Genomic DNA, 6,000 nt, shown 5'->3' on the forward strand with positions numbered 1-6,000 from the left:
CCCTACTAAGGGCAAGGCCCATGGCTATGCATAGAAATGGTGATTACTGAGAGGAATCCCAAAACTGACATAGGAGAACGTTATGGGGTGATCAGGAGACTCTCCAGCATCTATTAGAAATCTCAGTCAGCTAAAAAGGACACACAATGAATCACCTGTTAGTAAGTTCCCTATCCTGATGATAAAAGAAGCAGTTACACTAACAGCAATGTTAACTTTTATTTATCAAAAACTCAGTACTTGCCTTGAATTATACAAAGCACTACATAGACATTTTGTTTCATGGTTTTAATACACAGAGACGAAAGCTATCATCTCTTTAAAAGAGATGAGGAGGATTGCCGTTGCTAGAACTTCTAATACTATGTTGAACAAGAGTGGTGAGAGTGGGCATCCTTGTCGTGTTCCTGATCTCAACGGGAAGGCTGGGAGCTTTTTCCCATTGAGGATGATATTTGCTGTGGGTCTTTCATAGATAGATTTTATGAAGTTCAGGAGAAAGGGGAACCCTCTTACACTGTTGGTGGGAATGCAAGTTAGTGCAGCCACTTTGGAGAACAGTGTGGAGATTCCTGAAGAAATTAAGAATAGAGCTTCCCTATGACCCTGCAATTGCACTGCTGGGTATTTACCCCAAAGATACAGATGTAGTGAAAAGAAGGGCCATTTGTACCCCAATGTTTATTGCAGCAATGGCTACGGTCGCCAAACTGTGGAAAGAACCAAGATGCCCTTCAACGGATGAACGGATAAGGAAGATGTGGTCCATATACACAATGGAGTATTATGCCTCCATCAGAAAGGACGAATACCCAACTTTTGTAGCAACATGGACGGGACTGGAAGAAATTATGCTGAGCGAAATAAGTCAAGCAGAGAGAGTCAAGTATCATATGGTCTCACTTATTTGTGGAGCATAACAAATAACATGGAGGACATGGGGAGATGGAGAGGAGAGGGAGTTGAGGGAAACTGGAAGGGGAGATGAACCATGAGATACTATGGACTCTGAAAAACAACCAGAGGGTTATGAAGGGGCGGCGGGGGGGGGGGGGCGGTGGGAGGTTGAGGAACCAGGTGGTGGGTAATAGGGAGGGCACGTACTGCATGGAGCACTGGGTGTGATGCCAAAACAATGAACACTGTTATGTTGTAAATAAACAAATAAAAATAAATTAAAAAAAAAAAAAGATGAGGAGGGGTGCCTGGGTGGCTCAGTTGGTTAAGCATCTGCCTTTAGCTCAGGTCATGATCCCATGGTCCTGGGATTAAGCCCCACCTTGGGCTCCCTGCTTAGCAGGCAGCCTGCTTCTCGCTCCGCTCTCCCCTGTCCCAACCCTGCTCATGCTTGCCCCCTCTCTCAAATAAATAAATAAATTCTTTTTTTTTTTAAAGAAAGAGATGAGAAAACCGGGGCTTATAAAGATAAATTAATGTGTTCAAAGTCATATAGGTAGTAAGTTGCAAGGCTAGGAACTGAACCCCGATGTGTCTGACTCCAAAATTCCCATCAATATTTCTGGAAGTTAGGCTTCCTGCCTACCTGCAGTGGAGTCTCCTGAGCTGCTTATAAAAATGAAGATTCCCCAAGCCACATCCTATGCTGTAGTACAGGTATCTAAATCTTGGGTACCACTATACCACCATTGTCTCCTGAGTCTGGGGAAAATGCTGCTCTGGTCAGAGCCCTACTCAGTTAAAGAAGAGGTAATTAGAGAGTTAGAAAGGGTGGGGACATAGGAGAAAGTGACTGTGATGTGGCTGAGCACAGACATAGACCTTAGACATTGAGAAAGCAGACTTTGCAGAGATTAACAATAATAGTGTCAGAATTCTATGGATAGAAACTCTGAAAGGGAAGTAAAAAAGACAGAAAATAGAAGAAAAGAAAAATCAAAGGCTCTTCCTTAACTGGCCATGACCTTGGCCTCCCTCCTTGATTATAATTCACTCCAACCTGGTCCTATCTTGGTGGGATATCAGCTCCAAAGGACAAACCGGGTTCATAAATAGGGATAATGAGTAACAAGAGCAGAAAATGGGACAACTGGAATTCAGGGCATAGAGTGAGTCTGGGCAGTGACTTGAGGAGTCAGCCTGAGTTAAAGGGTGGTGGAGTCTGCTTTTATGTAGAGACGTCTATGTGGCATGGGGCAGGCCTATGGAGTCAATTGGTCCAGGTAAGTCCACGCATTGCAGCTTATTGTAGAGGGGATCTGGACATTGGGTGGGATATTAGATCACATGGCCTCTGAGGTCTCCTAGGTTTTGTGGATTCTGCTTTCCCCCTAAATCATGTCTTTGGGGGTCAGGTTGTCAGAATTTGAATAGAAGCACTGCTCATACTATTTCTACCTCTGGATCGTTCTGGAGAATTAATCCAGTTGAATGGGAAAAGGGTCGCATGGTGCATTTTAACATCATCGTATTTTGTGACCTTAATTCTAGGAGATGACTACAGCTACGGCTCACCATTTGAGAAACTCCAGGTGAATGGCAGGAGGAGAGGGGATCTGGGGGGCAGATTAGAAGATGTCACCTTGGGAATGGTGTTGCACCCTTTCTGGAGTGTCAGCTCTGTAGATACTAACTGAATACCAATGGTGGATGATACTGGTACTGACCACTTGCTGCTTTGTCAGGTGGAGGGAAGAAAGGAAATCTGAATTTTTCCCAGCCCTAGCAATATCTTATTTAACCTCTCTGCCAAGCTTGCTTGCATTTATTTATTTATTTATTTAACAGTGTGGTTTTTTTTTTTCTTTAATTCATTTATTTGTCAGAAAGAGAGAGAGAGAGCACAAGCAGGGGGAATGGCTCCTGAGGGAAAAGCAGGGTCCCTGCTGTGCAGGGAGCCCGATGCGGGGACTCAATCTCAGGACTCTGGGATCATGACCTGAGCTGAAGGCAGATGCTTAACCAACTGAGCTACCCAGACGCCCCTCTGCCAAGCTTTTAGAGGAGGAGAAAAAAAGTACAGAAGAAAAGAAGGACATCAGCCCCCTCCATTTAAAAATAGGGGTAGGAGAGACTGGGGTTACCCAGAGAAGAGCTAGGGTGCTGCCCTCCCTTGCTTGTCTATCTTCCTCCCCCTCCATCTTGTCTCACAGATGAATGTCCACACTGGGTAGTGGAGACCACCCACCATTCAAATCAGAAGCTTTAGGGCCTGGTCTTAGCTCTACCAGCGCCTCACTCTGACCTAGTCAAAGGCAGCAGCTCTTCTTGGCTCTCAGTTTCCCCAGGGGCATGCATTTGATTATACAACCATTAAGACTCCTTCGAATCTTGGTATGCAAAGCATAGTCTGCAAGGATGCTTGGCTGGCTCAGTCAGTAGAGCAGGGGACTTGACCTCAGGGTTGTAAGTTCAAACCCCACGCTGGGCATAGCGATTACTTAAAAAAAAAAAAAAAAAAAAAAAAGTCTGGTCTGCAAACCAGCAGCAGCAACACTTGGGGATTTTGTCAAAATGCAGACTTTGATTCAGTCGGTTGGAGGTAAGACCTGAGACTCTGCATGTCTAACAAAATCCTAAGTGATTCTTACACACTTTAAAGTTTGATACATCCTGCCTTAAGATGCCATCCATCCAGGGTGCCTGGGTGGCTTAGTCATTCAGTGTCTGCTTTCGGCTCAGGCTCTGATCTCAGGATCCTGGGATCGAGCCCCGCATCGGGCTCCCTGCTCAGCAAGAAGCTTACTTCTCCTTCTGCCTCTCCCACTCCTCCTGCTCATGTTCCCTCTCTCCCTGTCTCTCTCTCTCTCTCTGTGTCAAATAAATAAATAATTAAAAAATAAAAGACACCATCCCTCCATGAATTTATTATGGATATGCCTTGTTGTTCTCCCTCTCATGGGTTTCTATCACACCCTCCAAGTTTTCTAGCTCTAGAACTATTTCCAATGGCCAGAGTAGCTTGAGAGTTAGTGATTTTTCTGGCTTGGGGCTTAGAGAAATGCCACATGCTCCTTGAAATATAATACTACACCTACACACATCATTTACTAATAAATAAACTCGCTAATTAATTCACCTACTCGATTCAAGAAATACCTAAGGGGCGGCAGGCATGGCTTGAGGGCTGGAGATAAAAGGATGAGGAAGGCATGGCCTTCATCTGGGAGATGTTAGGGACAGGCCTAGACAGCCAACTCCAACTCAGTCTGATAAGCACTTCTGTAATTAGCAAAGAAGATACATTGCAGGGAAATGTTTATAGTCGGGAACTATGCTGTCACAGGCAGGAAAAGTTCTGGAGGCTATCCCAGGCTATGTCCTCCCTTACTATGACACTATCTTTCCTGTGGCCATAAATACGTGGGTCCTCTGCCCACACTGGGCAGTGTGCTGTTGGAGCAGGCCCTGTCTAGTGACTCACAGGATGGCCACGATGACGGTTTTCTTAAATTCTTCCCCATTCCCCAATGATTAGAACCTGTGGTATGACCCTTCCGTTAGCTGAGGGCTTCTTAATTTGGGATCCACAGACAGGTTATTTTGGGCAGAGGGCAGAGGGGTAGAGGGGGCTGTGTGTGAACGGTTCTGTGGATGTGCTTAATACATTTGTCTTGGGAAGGGAAGTCCACATGTTTTCATCAAAGGACAATGAGACCTAAAACTAGGAACCAATGTCCTGTTATTGCCCACCTGCTACCTTAAGACTCAGGCAGTGGCAGTCCCTTTCCTTCTCTTCTCCTCCATCTCCTCCCTCTCTTCAGCTGATATATCCCAACTTCCTCTCTGCTTAGGCTGATTATGTTAAAAGGGGCTCTGTCTGCAGTATCAATCATTCCAAAGAGCTAAAGGAAGATCCTTGTCCCCAACTCAGCACTGTCACAGGTAAGCACAGCTGGGCCACAGGGACAGCAGGGGAAGAAACCCCTAGAACCCAGAACCAGGTTTTTATCAATTGTCTGGCTGATCCTTTGTCTTTAATAGCTAGCTGTAGGTGAGAGGATGAAGCTTTTACATCATTTTCTGGGCCTTCAGGGCAGTGTATGGCAGTGAACTTGGCTATGAAGTTTCCCTTTCCTTTGCCCTATGAGATGTCTACAGAATGAAAAGCAGGGGTGGGGGGAGGCGAGAAGGGCCACCGGTGGGCAAGTCATCAGTGACACCAGGAAGGCAACTCTTGGGTCTGCTTTTACTTTAAAGCACTTAAGCTTCAGAAACCACAGAGAGAATATATATATGTGTATATGTATATACATATATATATATTGCCTTTGATGTACTATTCATAGTTCAAATCCAATCTTTGGCATGAAAGAGGAGGAAGCATGTTTTGGATAATATCCAAGGAAGAGAATTCCACTTCATTTATATATGAAGTGAGCACATTAGAAAGTTATTTTGCAACGTAAATTTGCCTTTCTACTTCTGCCCTGGAATAATTTGGGCTTATAAAATAAATGTACAAAATACCCTTTGAGTATACTGTATTTTCCCTGATCTTCTTGCTTCTGTTTTGCAGGACTCATGCTGAAGTGAGCTGTCTTCCTGGTTGCTGGGCACCTGGTAAAGATAGGGAGGGTAGGGCAGCCCAGAAGCATTCTGGGAGAGGAGAATCGGGAGCAAATATTTGCTTTGGAATATTCAGAGTTGATTTTCACAGATAACCCAGAGCAGATTCCCTGTAGCAGCTGTCAACCACAGAGAGGTTTTTGGAACAAGAGCTTTTGTTTATGTGAACATATAGTGCTCAGGCCTGGCCCAGGAGAGAAGTGAACACAGCCCCGAGACCTGTTTCTAGGGGCAGGAGATGAGAGTAAGATAAACACCACACAAAGACTGACATTAATGAAAGGGGGTGGATTTACAACCTCACATTGCACAACTCAGGTTCATAGACCGTTCCATATTTATCTATTCAGCACGTGTTTATTAGAAGCTTTACATGTGAGGCAGCATGCTATTGGGTGCTAGACTTACCCCCAAGAATAGAACAGACACAGCCTCCAGCCCTCATGCCTTCTCTCTCATGAGTCGAGGACAACA

This window comes from Meles meles, chromosome 18 (assembly GCF_922984935.1).
Source record: "Meles meles chromosome 18, mMelMel3.1 paternal haplotype, whole genome shotgun sequence".
Classification (NCBI taxonomy): Eukaryota; Metazoa; Chordata; class Mammalia; order Carnivora; family Mustelidae; genus Meles; species Meles meles.